The sequence below is a fragment of the Rattus norvegicus genome, chromosome 20 (assembly GCF_021556685.1).
Source record: "Rattus norvegicus strain SHRSP/BbbUtx chromosome 20, alternate assembly SHRSP_T2T, whole genome shotgun sequence".
NCBI classification, from domain to species: Eukaryota; Metazoa; Chordata; class Mammalia; order Rodentia; family Muridae; genus Rattus; species Rattus norvegicus.
Window position 1 is genome coordinate 46,181,595 of NC_141553.1, and position 18,381 is coordinate 46,199,975.

The 18,381-nt window shown below is 47.4% G+C and overlaps 1 protein-coding gene and 1 long non-coding RNA gene across 14 annotated transcripts in view; one reads left to right on the forward strand and one right to left on the reverse strand.

Annotated features, from left to right (window-relative positions):
• The window catches only part of Fyn (FYN proto-oncogene, Src family tyrosine kinase), a 192,019-nt gene that overhangs the window by 105,844 nt on the left and 67,794 nt on the right, over positions 1 to 18,381 (forward strand).
• Positions 2,086 to 6,145, reverse strand: LOC147998720 (uncharacterized). Its single transcript, XR_015645895.1, has 3 exons — positions 5,943 to 6,145; positions 5,182 to 5,328; positions 2,086 to 4,681 (listed from the first exon to the last, which is right to left on the reverse strand). It is a non-coding gene; the product is annotated as an uncharacterized LOC147998720 (long non-coding RNA).

The following is an 18,381-nucleotide window of genomic DNA, read 5'->3' on the forward strand; positions in this document are numbered from 1 at the left end:
CTTATCTGAGGTGCTTGGTGAAGACCAGGAGATGGAGATCAAGAGAAAGAAGCCAGCGTTCTTTTAAATTCCTTCCCTGACCAGCGCTACGTACAGTTTTTCATACCGAAGCAATACTTGGCAGTTTAATTGACGCTTCCTGTCAGTCCCCAGACTTTCTCCGCCTCCTTTTGGATTTTCTATATAACCAGTCCCACTGTCTTAAATAATTGTAGTTCTCCCATCTTGGTCTCATATTTCTTCTGACTTAACACAGACAGGGATGGTGATACAGTCGTTTTAAGAAGCAGGGCTAGCACAGGTTGTCTACTGATGATGGAGGAGGGTCGCTGATATTGCAGCCTTGAACGTGGTACCCTTGAGTGAGTGTGGTAACCTCTATGGTGCCCTTGAGTGTGGTGCTTTGTTAAGGTTATGAAAGGATCCTTTGTGGACTGCAGAAAGGGCTCAGCAGCTGAGAGAACCTGAGGTCAGTTCTCAGCACCCACTTTTGGCAAGGCATGACCAACCATCTGTAACTCCAGCTTCAGAGGACTCCATGCTTCTGACCTTTGCCTTTGAGGTCATCTGCATTCATGTACACATACCATCGCACAGACAAAACACACATACACATATCTTAAAAATAAAGGCTGAACATCACCATGTTCACACCTTTTAATGGCTGACACTTTTTAATCACAGCACTTGGGAGGCAGAACGAGGTAGATCTCCTGAAAGTTGGAAGCTAGTCTGGTCTACATAGCAAGTTCCAGACTGTGAGACCCTGTCTTCCAAGGAAGGAAGGAAAGAAGGAAGGAATATATTCATATATATTTTTATAAATAATTACTCTTTTGATTATACTTTATTCAGATTTTATGTTTTTGAAAATCACTAAGAGCTAAAATTATTTTTGAACTTCTTTAGCATCTGTTGATTTTAGCACAAGGTTTTTCATTTTTGATCTGATAAGAGGGTGGTTATTGTCAATTCTCTAAAGCTAAACAATTGTTTGTGTGTGACTGAGGAGGATGTCCTTGCTGAATACCTGCGAGGCCCAGAGTTCTGTCCAGCACAGTAAGGGACAGTTGTGTTACTAGGGCTGGGGAGGTGCTCAGTGAGGAGAACACTTTCAAGTGTGAGACCCTAAATTGAATCCCCAGAATGTATAAACCCAGGCACGGGCGGTAACACCATCCAGATCACAGTACTTGACCAGAGAATGGGACATGGAGACTAAATCTTCAGAAAGTCGCTTGGTGTGCAATAGCAGGGAACAACATAGAGACCCTGTCTCCAGGAAGGTAGAGCGTAAAGACCCACAATAAGGTAAAATTGAATTATTGTTATAACCCAAATGCTCATGATATATTTTATGCATGGTTGGAGTAAACTGAACATGTTTTATGCAGGTGTTTTGCATTTGTAAAATTTAAACAGGATGGGTTACTGTTGGTTTGTTTCTGTTTTTCTTTAAAAAAAACAAAACAAAAACAAACAAACAAACAAAAAACCCAAAAAGCAGTGGTTTTCTGATTTCCATTCTCCCCTCTAAACCTACCTGGTGGTTCTGGCAGATAGAAATCAATAAATACCTAGCTAGTAAATCAGCATCTTTAACACTTAACATCACTGCTTGGGGTTCTTGTCTTACTTCAGTAATAGTTGATCTTTTCCTCTCTCTTCTTTTTAAAGATTTATTTATTTATTATATATAAGTACACCATCGCTCTCTTCAGACACACCAGAAGAGGGCATCAGATCTCTTTACAGATGGTTCTGAGCCACCATGTGGTTGCTGGGATTTGAACTCAGGACCTCTGGAAGAGCAGTCGGTGCTCTAACCACTGAGCCATCTCTCCAGCCCAGTAGCTGATCTTTTCTCGGAAGCTCTTCTTCATGGCGTGCAGTGTTCACGGTATGATCTTATTTTCCCTCTCTGCTGAGTCTATACTCAGTTCTATCCCTAGTGCGTACCAGTTTGTGGCTTTCTTGATGTGATTTGGTAGCTTATATTTTGTTAATTCTCTTAAATAGACTTTTTAGTAATCTTCTCTAATGTATCTTTGTTTCTGAATTTATTGATCTTTTTTTTCCTTTTCTGCTTCCTGCTTTCAGTACCTTTTACTCTTTGTTTTCTTCCAAGTGCCACTCCAGAGGGCTCTCCCACAGTTTGATGGGGAGCACTTTCCACCACAGTTATGAAAAGCTGAAAAACCATTTCTTCTCTGACTCGTGAGCTATTATCAGTGTCAGTTTAATTCCTGAATCAGTGACAGCTTTTAGTAGTCATTTTCCTAAGGGTTTCTAACTAAAAAAATAAAATGTTTATAAGGTTTCCACAGGATTTACTCTATAGTGGGGCTGAGAGGGCTGATTTGTAAATAAATGCACATTAAATTAAACTTAATACATGCGAATCTTTTCTATCCTTGTTAATCTGCCAGTTGCTAAAGGAGTTGCAGTTAGAATCTGTTCAGTATTGTCACTTCGCCTGTGTGTTTCTCACGGTTTGCTTCCCATGTGGGTACACCAGTTGCCTGTTCCCCTCAGAATATGGATTTATTTGGCTTCTAAGCAACCAGAAATCCAGTTTCTCAAAAGCCTTGGTCTCAGAGCCTTATTTTCATATCACTTAGTTATCCTAAAAAGACACATCATAAAATCATAGTGCTTATACTCAAAGGGGCCTTCAGGATAATCTATCTAGTCCAACCAGCATCGACCCGTCCAACCCTCCACCCAGCCATCAAAATTCCACCGGAATGATTGCTGTCGAGGTGTCCTTTACCACGTTTAGGGCATTCTCATCAGAAATGAGTCGCAGGGGAATGGCTCTGAACCAGGTCTGGTCGCAGATCTGCAGTCCTAGCTGCTAGAGTGGCCAGTGCAGGAAGGTCGCAAGTCCAGGGCCCTCCAAGACTACAGAGAGCTCCAGGACTAGACAACTTAAAGCCTGTCTTAAAATTTAAAACCAGAAAAGGGGGCTATAGAAACAGTCAAAGGCTTAGTAGTGGGGCGAGCGTGTGTGAGGTCCTAGGTCCAGTCCTGCACTCGATGGAGGAATATTCCTCTACAATACCCCGTCCTGTTTGGTGGCTTAAAGGCGCTTTCAAGAGTCCCTTCTAAGAGAAACACATTTCAGCTTTTCTGCTGTCTCTACTACCATAGTCTCAACTCCTTCAACTCGATTATTTTTTTTGTGAACAAGTTCTAGGTTCTATGTAGTCAAGGCTTGTGAGACTACTAACATGCATCACATGTATGTAGAGGCAGGTTGCGCGTACATGTATGTAGTAGACATATATGTTGGAAGAAATGTGTTGTTGGGTACATTATTCAGACAAGCTTGTTCCAAGGGAATACCTTGTTCCAAGGCTAAAACCAGCCAGTTTCATTGGAGGACTCAGGGAATCCCTGTGATGGCAGTGGATGAGGGAGGCTAGAGACGGGGGCTCTTGTCCCCTGCTCTTCAGCATGAACACCAAGGTCCATGGCTCCAAGCTGGAGCTGAGCAGAATCCCGCTCAAGGAGGAAACTCACAGGTTTCCTGTTTTAAAATATAATCAAACTGCTTTTAGAAGTCATGCTGGCTGGTTCTCTGCGCTTCTCACAGAAACTGTGGAAGTGATACTTCGGGGGGGGGGGGGCTTCATTTGCCAGCAGGCGGGAAGTGCTGTTTGAAAGGAGCAATTGTACAGTTGACACTGAGAGAAAGTTCCAGAGACCAGCTCTGTGTGGATCAGCATGCCCTGCTGTGCCTACAAGTGGTCTGTGAGTCCAGGGCTACGCTACCCCGCCTTTACGATCCTCTCCCTCTGTGGGCTCTGGAACCGTTAGTGCCTTCATACCCCAGCAGTATGCGTGGGAAGGGGTAGAGGGCACTCTCACTCCTCTCTTGGGGCCTAAAATTGCATTACCATTGCGATTTAAAGAGTCAGAGTTCAGACTTGCTGATAGCAGCATACAGCGACTTCTAGCTCGGCAAGGTGCTGTTTGTCCTTCCTGTTAGCCTCAGAAGCTCAGGGGAGCCACAGGAGGACACAGTATTGACCAGCAAAACCGATCTTGGCAAGTGAGGCTAGCGTGTTAGGTAACTTCACCCAGTTTGTTCGCATGAGAAGCACCACTTTCTCGTTGTTTCTGGAACCCCACCTTAAGTGAAGCTGGAGCCACCGACTGCCCCATTAAAGCACTGTTAGGTGACTGCCTTTTTTAGCTGACTCAAACCGAAATTACTTTCAGCTAATACCTCCAACATGGTTCTCACACTCGCCGCTGCTAAACCACAGGTCCCCATCCTGTGCTTGGTAACTTCATGTTCATGTTTTCCCGCATGACTTTTCAGTTGACTTCTCCAGCCTCTGACGGTGTTTCAGTGTCTTAATATTGTCACTTGGCAGCATTTCCCGCCTCCCCAAAACTCTCTTCACCTAAATGCTTTCCCAATCGAGGTTTCTGTCCTCTGCTAAGAGATCGACAAGGTCATTGAAAGACTGAGAGCCCCATTTCAGGCCCCCAACACCACCAGCCTTTGTCAGTCTTACCTCTCACTTCTCTCCGGGCCATACCCCGTGGTCAAGTCTGTTGTGAGCGGCTGTGCCTGAGGCTGGAATCCATGAAACTGGGACTGAAGCAGGGCTTCTCACCCACAGCTTCTATCAGTACCTTGAGACTTCTTTCAAAGGTTTTTCTTTTTCTTTAAAAAAAAAAAATCAATTATTTCTGAGATTTAGAGTAGAGAAACGAACTGAAGTCCACATAGAACTATTTTTACAGTTTCTGAGTTCCCCTTGCTGGTGATAAATTATCTAATATCAACGTGTGTCAACTAGACTGTTGGAAATCCGCTGAGTTCTCCCGCTCATGCCCCCTTTTGCCAGCTGACAGCCAGTCTCTCCCCGTTCGTCTCTGACCCTCTCTTCCCGAGTCAAAACTGACTTGAACCGCTGAAGCCCTTCCTAGTCATGCCCCTGGTCCAGATGCTGTTCACGCTAACACATCCTGCAGGAGGCTGCCCGAGTTCAGAGTCCAGTTCCTTCCTTTGGCTTTTCCTGGTTCTCATCTATTCAGAGCCACCTCGTGGACTCCTCCTGGTCCCCCAAGTCTCCTGCCCGAGTGGCCAGGACTGTCCCCACTGCTTCTAAGAATTCTTATTCTACGTAGCAAGCCTCATGTTCCTCCTCCATGCAGCCTTGCCTCATCTCCTCCTTCACTGAACGCCGCTTACAGCTGCCCAGGGCCTGTTTCATGGATGGTCACTTGTACATTCTTTTATCAAAAGCAGCTTTGGGGCAGGATGGTTGTGTATCCATCTTCTTGGCTCACCAGTGTAGACGGGCTGTACTGGATGGATAGATAGATGAGGAGACAAGTAAGAGGGTGGTTATGGGATGGTGGATGGAGAGACAGGATTGAGCCATGACAGGGTAAATAACATGGTAATGTCCCGAATTTCCACTAACCAGATTAGTAAAAGATTTGGTTACTAACAATACTCCCGAGTCTGAAGGCTGGGCCACACAGTTTGAAATATCTGTTCAGACGTTGGAAATACTTTTCAACACCAAAAATCAGAATTCTCTTTAAAAAGTATTACACGCTAGTCGTACCACGTACCTTTTGCCTGTTTGTTGCTTGGTGGTGGTTATTTCAGATTGACAGGACCCAGAAATGTGAGGTTTAAAATCGAGATTAATCCCCAGGAGGAAGCAGGCTCCCTACCTGATCGAGCTTGGCTCTGGGATTCTCAGGCTACAGACTGATTTGCCCTAGAACACAGTTCATCATTTGAATCTGAAAGGGGGCCCCATCCTTCCTGCTTCCACACAAGGATGCCTAGAGAATCCACTGAAAAATCAGGCGGGTTAACATGCCTTATAGCCCCGGCCCCAAGATGTGCAGAGAGTGGGACAGCGAGGAGTGAGGTAGAACAGGAAAAGGTAAAGGGATAAAACCACCTGGTGCCATCGGAAAGCCAGCAGCACCGTTCCTCTTGGTCTCGGTCTGTTGTCAAACATGGCCTCCTGGTAACTGGAGCTGGAAAGAAGTATCAAGGCCACTTTATCCATTTCCAAATAAAACTCCGATTGTGCACAACCGCTCCACCAAGATGCACTGTAAGTCACAACTGGTCGACCAGCTGTTTGTCACCCGTGGTCCTAGTAAGTAAGGGAGTGGTTTATATTGCTTAAACCCCTCTCTTGCTTCCTGAAATAAGTTCCCAGAAGTTACAGAATGGGTAAAAGCGTGTGCTGTTCGTTTCAGCCGTTGAGTCAACATCGCTAGTTTTACTTCAAAGTTAATAATAGCATAAATTGGCATGGTACATATGTGCACCGCAGGGACAGGAAAGACCCAAGAGGAGAGAGCAGAGCACCCCACACCCTTTCTTTGTCTTCTCACCGGCTATGACTGTGTTGTCTCCAGTGCAGGCAAAGCTGAGCAGGATCCAGTGTGCTTCTTCAGCTCCAGGAAAAGCACAAAGCCACGTAGACAAAGACAGGGGCACCTTCCCTGGGACCTGGGGACCAGCAGGAGAGCACACTGCTGCCTGGCGAGAAGCTAAAGGTGTCAGGTGCAAGATACATAGGAAGGTTCTGCAGTCGTGGAGACAGAAATTAGGAGATTTCCCCCCTCCCCGGGGTTGGTTAATTCTATCTATCTAATACTGTGCTGAAACCTTTACCCTAATCACTAAGTTATCTAAATTTGCCTTTTTTTTTTTTTTACCTTTTCCAGAAAAAAAGTTAAGAAACTAGAATCATGAACAACAGAAACATTTATGTAATTTGCCCCCAAAATATGGAATGATTTTTTTCACAGATAATGAGGTGTTTTTTAAAATGAAGGGAAGCAGGAAGGAGTCCAATCTGAAGGGCAAGTGCTTTATTCTCCATCTCAGGGAGAGGAGTTTGCCCTTACCTTTTAGCACTGCTTTGGTTGTTAGAGAACTCTTGAACTCGTCTACGCTGCTGTGATCTTATCCTCTAAGACGTGAGTCCAGAGAGCACACAATATCTCCCTTGCTTTAGGGAGCCCCATGTGTGTACCACAAGCATGATTCTTACTGTCGTTTACAGCCGTTGGCTCCAGAAAGCCTTAAGTCATATCACAGAAGAGAGAGAAGTTGGCAACATTTGGTTGCGTGACTTTGAGGGGTGTGTGTGGGGTTGGGGGGGGCTGTTTAATTCCTGTTCACCTCTGAGTTACTAGCTTTTAGGAGTCTGAAAATACTATCATCACTAAAAGAAATTTTCAACCGTATTTGGATCAACTGGTGCAAAGGTTAAAGTCTGGAGATGGCAGGTAGCCTAGCTAAGGTGACCCACTATCCGGCCAGTACAGAACAATGTGGGTTTGCCTGCTCTAGAGTTGTGTTCTCCTCCTGGGGAACATACCTCACCTCCGATGACTCACAACCCCACAGCTTGGGCTGATACCTTCTATCATGGAGTCTGTACCAGTTGCTGTCCCGGGGTCAGCATGCAAACTAAAGCACTGGTAACTCATGATTTCTTACTGCTGTGATAAATTCCTGACAAAGCCGCTTACTGAAGGAAGGTTTCTCTTGGCTCACAGTTTGAAAGGACACAGTCCGTCATGGGGGAGGGGGAGTGACGTCACAGGATGGCCAGAGCTTGAGACGGCGTCTTAGATTATGATTACTGTTAGGAAGCAGAGAGCAGTGAGTGCTGGCTGATACCCAGCCTACTTTCTCCTTCTCTTAGGTACCTCAGCCTGTGGGGAGGATGCTACCCAGCCACCCACCCACATTCAGCTTGTATCTTCCTTCTCCATGTAAGCCCTTCAGGGAAAGGCTTTCATTAACCACCCAGAGGCGTGTTTTCAAGGTGATTTAAGTACAGTCAAATTGACAATGAAGATTAACCTTTGTAACAGGCAAGGGGATAGTGTTGAGTTTCCTAGTGGCTACATTGGAAAAGCAAAAAGAAACAGACAACAGTGACGTTGGTACAAGTTTCGCTTAGGTCTGTTCATTTAAAACATCACCTTTATAAATAATCACATTTTACATTTTATTGCGGTATTTCTACATCCGTCTTTCGTGTTAAGTTTTTGGTGGTGTGCTTATGTGCTGCACAGTTCCATTTCAAGTTGTACCAGCCGTGTACAATTAATGTCACTGACTGTATTAGACAGTGCAGCCCTGTACAGCTGTGCAGCTGGCCAAGCCCAAACCAGACACTTATCCTTTGAGACACAAATGTCCCTCAGTACCAGCTCATGCCACTTTGGATTTTTACTCTTAATATGCCGCAGTTGTCTCCCGAAAGCCAAGACGGGAAAAGCCAAGTGTGAGGAAAACAATGAGGGCAGCTCGTGGGACCCCGGTCCTGTTCTCGCTCCGATGGGCTAATATCTGATATATGGGTTCATGAAATAAGTCCGTGAAATTCTGTATTTCCGTAACGTCACACGGTCCCTCGGCAGCTGCAGCAGCTTCCTGAGAAGTGTTCAAATGGCTTTCATTTACGAGATGCTTTACACTAAGACCGCTCTCAGGGTGATTATACATTCCAGAGCCTGCCTCCTGTCAGTCTAACTAGCAATCTTCTAAGAAATAGTGGTTCAGCTCTAACTGTAGCTCTCGACAGTGACATCTCTCGCTTTGACCTAATTACAAAATGTAATGTTAAAATGTATAAAGGGGGGGGGGCGGATCAAAGAGGGAAGCCATTTGTGTTCTGTTTGTTCAGGCGCAGTCTTTGCATCTCCAGCCTCCTCTGGCTGCACCGCAGACAGGCAGCATGGAGAATGGTAATGAAAGCTGACGCCCAGGCTGTCTGTTCTGCTCACCTTTGAAACTGGGATTGTAGCAGCGCCCCTTCAGAGACTTGAGACGGAAACTTTTGAAAGCACAGTATCTGACCCATAATTGGTGCTCGACAAATATTAAGTTGCTTTAGAACAACAGAGAGCTAACAGTGAATCTAGTCTCAGCTGGAAAGGGCGCCTTGGGTTTTCTTGTAGGATGTTGTTATCCACTTGGCTCTCAGTATCCAGTTGGGCTCAGCTCTGTGCTCCGTGGTGTGTCTTCAGCTCGGAAGTGTGAAACACCATCGTCCCCCAAGCGTGGTGGGCATGTTGGAGTTAGAGTGACTGCCCCGTGTACAACACAAGCAGTGGGCAGTGTGAGAGGGGAGAGCCAACCGACCCAAACAGTGCACTCCGAATCCTCAGAGCACCAGTGTCTAGCTTTTGTGTCAAATTCTGGCAGCAGGGCAGTGAAGGACTGGGTGAGCGTTTTAAACAGAGTAAAGAATCTTTAGATGAAGACTTTGAGTGTCAGCTGCCGCTCCTCTCTCTCTTTGCTCCCTCACTCTGTGTTCTGTGAGCCCCTTTTTGGCTGGAGCTCCTGGGTGTCCATGTATTATCTCTTGGTTGAACATACGTGAAATCAAGTGGTTACTGGCGTGAATGTGCTGGTGGTTCTCTTAAAGGAAAGCTACAAATTCTTTACTGCCTTTTAATCATCTCCTTTCTCAGTTGGACAGTCTTAGCCTACCTCCCGTGGCGTCACTTAAATAGGGAGATCAATAGGGAGGACTCCTTAAACCTGCACAAGCCTCTTTAGGCATAGTTTTGCATTTCTAGTTTATGTATCTGAGTGTTCTGCCTGCAGTGAGTCTGTGCACCATATTCATGCCTGGTGCCTGCGGAAGGCAGGCGACAGGGTAAGATGCCCTGAAACTAGAAATAAAGATGGTTGCGATCCACCACACGGGTGCTGGGAACCAACCTGGCTGTTCTGAAAGAGCAACAAGTACACTTAATCACAAGCCATCTTCCCGGCCTCACATTTTAAGTTCGTTACACAGGTATTTTAGTTAGCTGATTTGTGTGACACCCCCCCCCCCAAGTACCCACATTCTCAGTAAGTTGACATCTTTCTTTTAAGGCCCATTTTCTATCTGTTTCTGTGACCCAGACTTGGAGCACGAAGACAGAGCGAGCTAGCTGCCTCTCATGTTTGCCCTGATTTACTTAAGTTTAGCCTCCACTGCCTTTGGAGGATTCTGAGGGCGCTGGTTGACATGGAGAACAGTCGTTGGAACTCACACCTACGGTTGTCTTTTCCGTTTGCTTTGCTGTGAGTTAGCGGCTGTGAGCTTGAGAGAGATTTGGTGGGGGAGGGGTGAAGAACCTGTCAAATAGTAAATAGTAGGTCATTCCATAAGCACCGAATTGCTGACATGCATAAGTCGATGGAAATTACCACAGTACTCAGGGATAATAAACTATTTTAGGAATGCACTGAATAAAGGAAATAAACACAGGAACACATACACGCCGTGTTGTCAGATGTACATGGACCAGGTGCTCAGATGTATATGGACCAGAGGAAATTAATCTCTGTGGAATCTCAACCGTGGGCTGGGCTGAGATTGGCTGCAGAGGAAGCCAGCTGCACTGTAAACTTACAGTTTGTGTATCGCAGTGTATCTAAATTATTTCTGAACCGGGAAGGGGAGGCAAGGGAGGACAGAAGGAGGAAGGGAAGGCTGGAGCTGAGGAGGAGGAGAAATAACATAGACAGCGGGCGGGGGAGGGAGGCTTGAACAAATGAAAAAAAAAAAAAAAAAAGCCAGAAGATCCTCACGCCTCATTCAGCCTCCCCAGATTAGCGGAAGGTCTCTTCATTTACTTCAGGATAGCCACAAGTCACTGGTGTGAGAAACAGTACTTCCTGTTCACAGGAGACTTTCCGAGAATTGTGTGAGAGATCAGTGTCTCATGAGGGACATGGGGGAACCTCCGACCCGCTAGGGGGCGGTGTATTTTCACACCCCCAGGGGTTGCTTACTTGTTTTAAAGTGTGTGTGTGTGTGTGTGTGTGTGTGTGTGTGTGTGTGTGTGCGCGCGCACGCGCACGCACATGTGGACTTATATGCAGCAGTTCATGTGGGAGTGTGGTGCACCCTGAAGGTTCCCTCCGTATGTTCCCGCCAGCACGTGTGTCCCGGGGACTGAAATGAGGTGACCACGCTTGGGAGCAAGTTACTTAAACTCAGGAATTGTGTTAATTTGGAGTATGGAAGAGAACTTAAAAAGTCTTAAAGCAGGACTTTTTGTGAGGTATTGAGAAATACTGTTGTTTACATTTTGTTTACATCTCTCTGTTCCTTGCCATTTCATCAGACTTAACCTGCCCTTTGCACTAATGCCCTTCAACAGGGGGCCAGGCTTCCCACCTCTGTGTCCTGTGCACCATGTGGATGTGCAGTGCCGTCTCATTGCAGTGCGTGAATGGGTCCCTCCATCCTTTATCCATCGCACTGTAGCAGACAAGGACCACAGTGTTCCAGCAAAGCAGACTCTCTGGGATTCGTTTATGGGACGCTGGCCCTGCTCTCCTAGCTTTATTTTCCAAAACTGATGAGGACGCCTGACCATACCCTGTGCTTCCTCCCTCACCCTCTCTTCGTGAGGAAATCCCTACCCAATTCTGAGAGGAAAACAAGGGCATACACCTCTAGCAGCCTAGAGGGGGTGGAGAAACTGTAATCCAAGCATCCTGGTGATGTTAGCTTCCTACATCTTCAAACACTGTCTCACGTGCCAGTCCGTGTTGTCTGGGCCCAAGAGAGTGAGAAAACCACGGGGAGAGAAAAGCCGGATGATCATAACACTGAGGCCATGCCAGGAGCCCGTGTGTTCCCACCAGCCTGGGAAAGGGTGAGTTCCCAGGAAAGATCAAAAAGTTGCTGTAAAAGCACTTCCGAACTCCAAGGAAAACAGATCTTTCCAGCTGAGTGCCCTCCCTAAGGCCGGAAGAGTATCATCTGCCAAGTAGCTATTCTTTTGTCTTCTGTGTAAACCACCCCAGGTTGAGGGTCCCAAAGTCTATGAGAAGCTTAGTGGTGATCCACTGCGGGAATGTGTCTGAACTTACGGAATAAGCAACTGTCTGTCCACATAGTGCTTAGACGATGCCTCCCCTGGGAACACAGGTGTGGGCACTAATGCAGAGAGAGAGAGAGAGAGAGAGAGAGAGAGAGAGAGAGAGAGAGAGAGAGAGAGAGAGAACACACGAGCGAGAGCACGAGTGCCCTGTCCCCAAACTCGAGGTTCGTAGAATGGCATAACTATTTCTGCTCGGTCAGTGTAAAATGTAAATGTAACAGAAATGAAGAACAGTAGGGTGCCCCACTGCCGAGGCTGTGTGTGCAGCTGTGACAGCACCATGCCTGGGGGGTGACAAGTCCTCAGAAGGAGTGGGGAGGGGAGCAGAGGCTCGCTCCTGCATCATGCTAAACAGTCCAGTCTGGGCTCCACATTGGATGGCTGGGGCAAAGCTGACTGTGAAATGGGTTTAATTCTCCTTTTCCATAATACGTAAATCAGCACACGCGCTCCTGGGAGTGAGAGCTTGGGTGCTAACAAGTAGTTAGGGTCTGGACGTTGCCTGCCACCTGGACTCACTGTGCCGAGGAGACCACAGGCAGGCAAAGCCTCAGACATATTTACAGCTGTGTGTCCGAAAACTCACCATTGGAGTCTACTCCTCACAGATTGGGGGAGCCTATCTCAGAGGACCTCTCCATTTTCCCACTCACTTGTCCTGCTCCTTCTTGTCATTTACTTTCCTTTAAGGTCTCCTCTGCTATCTTTCTGGCCAGCGAACTTCCTGGAGAGGAGAGACAAAGGCTCTTAGCAGAGGGCACAGGAAACTGGTCACGTGAGCTGTGGGCTGTCTCATTGGAAGCCCTGGTTCCGCTGATGGTATAGCCACAGTTACTCAGAAAGTGCTGCCTTTCAAACTATTTGTGCAGCTGTTTCAGAAATCAGGAGTCACAAGTGTGGAGGAAAAGTCACAAAGGGAAGAAGGAAGCCCGGGAGGCTGGTGCAGAAACCACACTGTCCTTTTGTTACCCTCCAATAACCCACTAATACTTAACCTTGCTCTCAGTTTGGAATTGAGTCAAAAGTTTTTGTCCCTAAACTTGAGACTGACAAAACAAACAATGAACGGTAGGGCGCCCAGCCACCAAAGCTGTGTTTGCAGCTGTGACAGCAGCATGCCTCTGCGGAGGACAAGTCAGAAGTTAGGGACAGTCACAAGCACAGTGGTAGGAAATACCAACCTGTCTCTTTATGATCTCAGGACTTTGTCAAACAGGGGATCGTGTGTAAGGCAAATTGTAGCACATTGATTACATGGATATTGTACGTATGGGGACTTGGTCACCCAGACTTCTTGCCTCCTTCATTTCTTTAGTGAGTGCAAAAGAAGCAGTAACTGGTTTCTAGCTTACTTTTACCTAAGACAGAAAATGATAAGTTGCGTGTGTGTGTGTGTGTGTGTGTGTGTGTGTGTGTGTGTGTGCGCGCGCGCGCGCTAACATGCATGTGTGTGCTTGTGTGTCCATGCAGAAGAGTCACGCTTGTGTGCACAGGTGTGTAGGTACAGGTGTCTATGTATGCATGTGTATATGGTAGCCAGAGGTGAAGACTTGGAGGTTATACGTAGCAGGGTGTGGCTTTTCTGCAGGAACTGGGGATCCGAGCTTGGGTTCCAAGTGCACTAGGCCTGTTACCAACTGAGCCGTTCCCCAGCCTACATTCTCATCTTGGCGCTTGGCTTTCATTTCAAGCTTTCTCCTCGAGTGTGAGTAGCCATGTTCAGTGACAGAGCCCCCCTAGGGCCTTACCCCATGGGTTGTGTGTGAATGCATTCTGTGCCGCACTGAGACCCGTGATAAAGTCTGCCTCCCACCACTTGGCCTCAGAAGACTTGCTGTAATAAGTATGGACTCTGGTCATCTTCGTGCTGCTCTGCAGGTTACCGGGGGAACCTCTGCTCTTCCTTCTATGCTGCCCCAGCCCCACCCACACTCTTCTAGTGCAGTCTTCCCTCCGCCCCTCCAGCAGCAGAGCTTACCGGCGTGCACAGCACACCCAGCATGTACGCCATCATACTAAATTCCTTGGGAATGCTTGTCCCTACATGGGGGCATTGATTGGACACTCTGAATGCCACTAGTGACAGATGTCTGTACGAAAGGTGGAGAATAACCAGTGACTTCAGGGTCCTGCGGCTCTGACTCTGAACTAACCCCACTGTCGTCTCTGGGTATAGACTGTTCTGTCTGTTACATTGTTGTTTTGTAGCAGAAAGGACTGAACAGACACATACAACGTAGCTTACTCAAGCACAGTGTTTAGAGTGATTAGGCCTCCCCGTTCCCTCTCCTTCCTTTAGTAGGAACTTCTGGGCAGAACAGATTTCCTCTGAATTCTTTGGCTTGAGCTGATGTTTAATTCAGTGCCCTTTCCACAATAAGAGTCAGAAATGCCGGGGCTGGGGATTTAGCTCAGTGGTAGAGCGCTTACCTAGGAAGCGCAAGGCCCTGGGTTCGGTCCCCAGCTCCGAAAAAAAAGAACCAAAAAAAAAAAAAAAAAAAGAGTCAGAAATGCCGAGGAAGCCTTGAGGGGCAATGAGGCTCGGTCCAGTCAAAGTGTAGCCTCAGCCAGTAGCAACTGCATCGCCCAGTACCTTGTCAGAACGCAGTTTGCTGGCACCTCCTCATACCGACCACTGAAGCAGAAGTTTCAGCACGGCACACCCAGCGTGTTTTCACAAGTCGTCCAGGTGACTGTCGAGAGCATGAAGTTCAGAGACCACTAGGGTTCAGAAAATCCCACTGGACAAATTCATGTTCAGTTATAGAAGCCAGTAGACACCACACACACACACACACATGCACACACACACATACACACACACCCATACACACACACACCCATACACACACACATACACACCCATGATGACCCATGTTCAGCTATAGAAGCCAGCAGACACACACACGCACACACACACATACACATACATATATACACACTGAGCCTCATACCCACACACACACACACACCCAGGCTGACTCATCTTCAGCTGTAAGAAGCCAGCACACACACACACACACACACACACACACACACACACACACACACACACACACACACGCCGAGCCTCACCCTCCCCTCCTCCCCTCAACTGATCCCCCAACTGTCACTCACATAGAAGCTAGATTAGAGGGCTAGAAGGAGAACCAGCCATTGTAATACAGCTGGTGTTTTTGTAACTTGTATATTTCCCTTAACATGGCATGAACATCCTCTCAGCCTGCCACATCCCAGCCTGCCACGTCCCAGCCTGCCATGTCCCAGCCTGCCGCGCTGTCACTGTAATGGCTGCATAGGAGTCTGTTTGATATGTTTTCTTAAGTCCCTGCCGGGGAGAGCCTGGATTATCCCCAGTCTATCATTACCATGGACTGCACTGAAGTAAGCGTGGTAGAGTCTTTATATACATTTTTGATCTTAGGATGATGTCCGACGGGGAAGTCCTTGGCCAAGAAAAGCATGCATGCATTTGGAGATTTTTCCTGACCCTATTAATTCATTTCATCTGTAATTGTTTTACTGGCCACTTTCCAGTCACTTAACACCTCTAGCGGATGACCTCCCATGCCGAGGCTGGCTCAGGAGAGCCAAGCAAGTTTTTGATTCTGGGCTTGAGTATTTCACTATTCGTTTTGTTGTTTTTCCTGTCGCTGGTTTCATCATCTTGGTTGTTAGTTACATAATGTCACGTGTACCTTCCATCATCATCTTCATTCCCAAGTAAGTTTCGAACGCTGACGTGCAGGACAGGTAGGTCCTGGTACACGTTTGCCTCCAACAGGTGTGTTGTGGGGCTGTTGTCTCATGTGCCTTCCTCTCCCCTGGCCTCACGATGGTTATGTCGGGTGCGTCCCTTGATGTAGCTCACTTGTTCTGCACGGTTACCCGTGTGGTTCCTCGGAGCGCTACAACTCGAGTGCGTCATCAGCCTAACCCTTTAGCCCCAGCAGTGACCAGCATTCACCCCCTATTCTACTCAGATTGTTAAATTCACAGAAAAACTTGAGGGCTGAAAGTTCTATGTAGTTGGAGCATTTTCATTTAACAAGCAAAAGAAATGAGCCAGGCTCAGAAAGAGCAAAACCTCTTCAATTGCCCAAATAGTTTTTCAGTTCTCTATTTTGATTTCCTTCTGTCTGGTTCTTGGCTTCCACCCAGAAGTCAGCTGTCATTCAGACTCTCTTCAGCACCTAACTGATAAAAATGGAGCCTACATCCTAGGAGCCATTGCCCCAACCTCTCAGCCATCGACAAGCTCACCTTGAGCTCATAGCCTGCTAGCCTCTGCTAGGCGTCAGGCTCACTGCTCTGGGCAGCCTGTCACCACAGAGCCTGGTCACCTCTGCAGGTTCTCACTGATGAATGGGAGTTTCCTCTGTCACCTCCCCCTTCCTATCAGTACAGCATAGGTAAGGAAGGCCAAGCTGGCCTTGTTCCGATGGCTGAGACACCAGCTTGTCCACAGCATCTAGGGACTGCTCCGTTGAGATGTCTGAGACCCTTCTTTGAAAAGGTAGAGAAGTCGTCGGTCGGACAACCCTAGCATGCCAGGAACACCATTGGGGGAGAGGATATAGGGGTTGAGGGCCCACCAAGGAGCCACAGAAGAATTCAAAGATGACTGCTGTAAACCACATGTTCCTGATTCCCCTTGAGTTTCAGGCAGCAGAGGACTCTGCCTAGCATGGCAGGGTTCTCGGAATTCTGTCCCTGGCTTTAAGAAGTGGTGGAGATGGGTGTGACCCTCTATCCGTAGAGCCACTTGCTCTTCCCTGCTGTCGGTCACCAGAGAGGTGCTTCAGGAAAGGCTGTGTTTAAACGTTGGTATTTAGGAACGATTGGCATATTTTGTGTGGTAATGCCACTCAACCATAGCGCCTTTATTTGGTCGATCTTAAATTGGCCCTTTGATATGATGCAATCTGGGTTTTTCAACACAAGAGTTATAATAAAATATAAGTAATCTACCACCACCACCTCCTAAATAAGAGATCAGAAATGTATTAGCCTGGCTCAGTAGAGCACACCTTCAATCCCAGGGGAGGCAGAGGCAAGAAAATCACAAGTTCAAGGCTACCAAAGGCTACTCGGGGAGACTCTGTCTCTGAAAAACAGCAGAGTGTGTCTTAGCAAGACGTGGTGGGACACCTGTGATGTCCCAACTCAGAAGGCAGAGACAAACGTCCCATGATTCCAGGCCAACCTGGCCTACACAGGGAGATGCTGTTTTAAAGGGGCAGAGGTGTCCTTGTATGACAGCAGTCCCACGATAGCAATTCCTCTTATAAAAGAGTAGACTCTTTGCTCAATCGAGATCAGTTGTTAGGCGGACATACAGTATTCCCTCCCTTTCTTCTTTCTTTTTTTAGTTTTTTTTTTTTTATCATAATAACCCCATGGTGTTGTCAATCAATTCACTTGGTGCAGTCTCTGTTGAGGGGATGGTTGGGTGTCTGCGGCAGATGGCCTACCTATCCCCAAGTGGCCAGGAAGTGTGGGTTCCTGAGGACCCAGGACAGACAGATGAGCTCTTCCAGCAAGAGATCACTCCAGTCCCATCGTGAATCTGTCCTCACATACACACATCTGTTGGTATCCACTAAGCAACCACCGTCTGTGTGGTTAGGTAATACTCTAGATGTCTGTCCATCTACAGTTGCCCCGGAGGACTGAGGATTGAACCCAGGGCCCCACCAAATGCTAGACAAGCCTCCCGCCGTGAGCTATCTTCAGCCCTTTGCTTTGGGATTTTATTGCTATAGTTTTGAAACATGCTCCCACCAAGTTGTCCAGCTGGATTTAAATTCACTGTAGTTCAGGCAGGCCATACCCTTGTGGTCCTCCTGCCTCAGCCTCCCAAGAAGCTAGGATTATAGGCCAGGTGGCCCAGCTGTTCCTTTCCTTTGACACCAGAGTACTGTAGTGTGAGTGCCTCTTACCAGCATTGACTGTTGAGCCCTGCAGTGGTGTGATCCCCACCTTACAATGAGGAGGCCTCCTACTACCTAAATGAGGACTCTCCCTCTCAGTCAGGCCTTTCTGCCTTTCCAGAACCTGGGAGAATGAAAATCAGGTGTGGAAGTAAAGTTGAGGAGTACAATGGAAACATCACTCCCCGCCCTCTCCTCCCTGCAACCTCAAAGTCACTGGAAACCGGCTGGGCAGTCAGACAGCATCCCCACATCGGGAAGAGAGTGCTGGCTGGCGGTGGACTGGGACTGGGTGTGTGGAAACTATGCAGTGTGTCCTCCCTGAAACCATCCCAGACACCATTTGCATTTCCAGCACCTCGGCACCTCAGTTTCCTCTTAGCAACCCCAACATCTCCCTCACATAGGCACCTTGCCAAAAGCCTGCTCTTGGTTAACAGTTCAAACCGTCTCCACCCTCTGCCTGTCCCTGGTGCTGAGTGATGGGGGGTGGGGGGGGTAGGGGGGTGTGTGTCAGGTGCCCAGTGGATCTTGTACA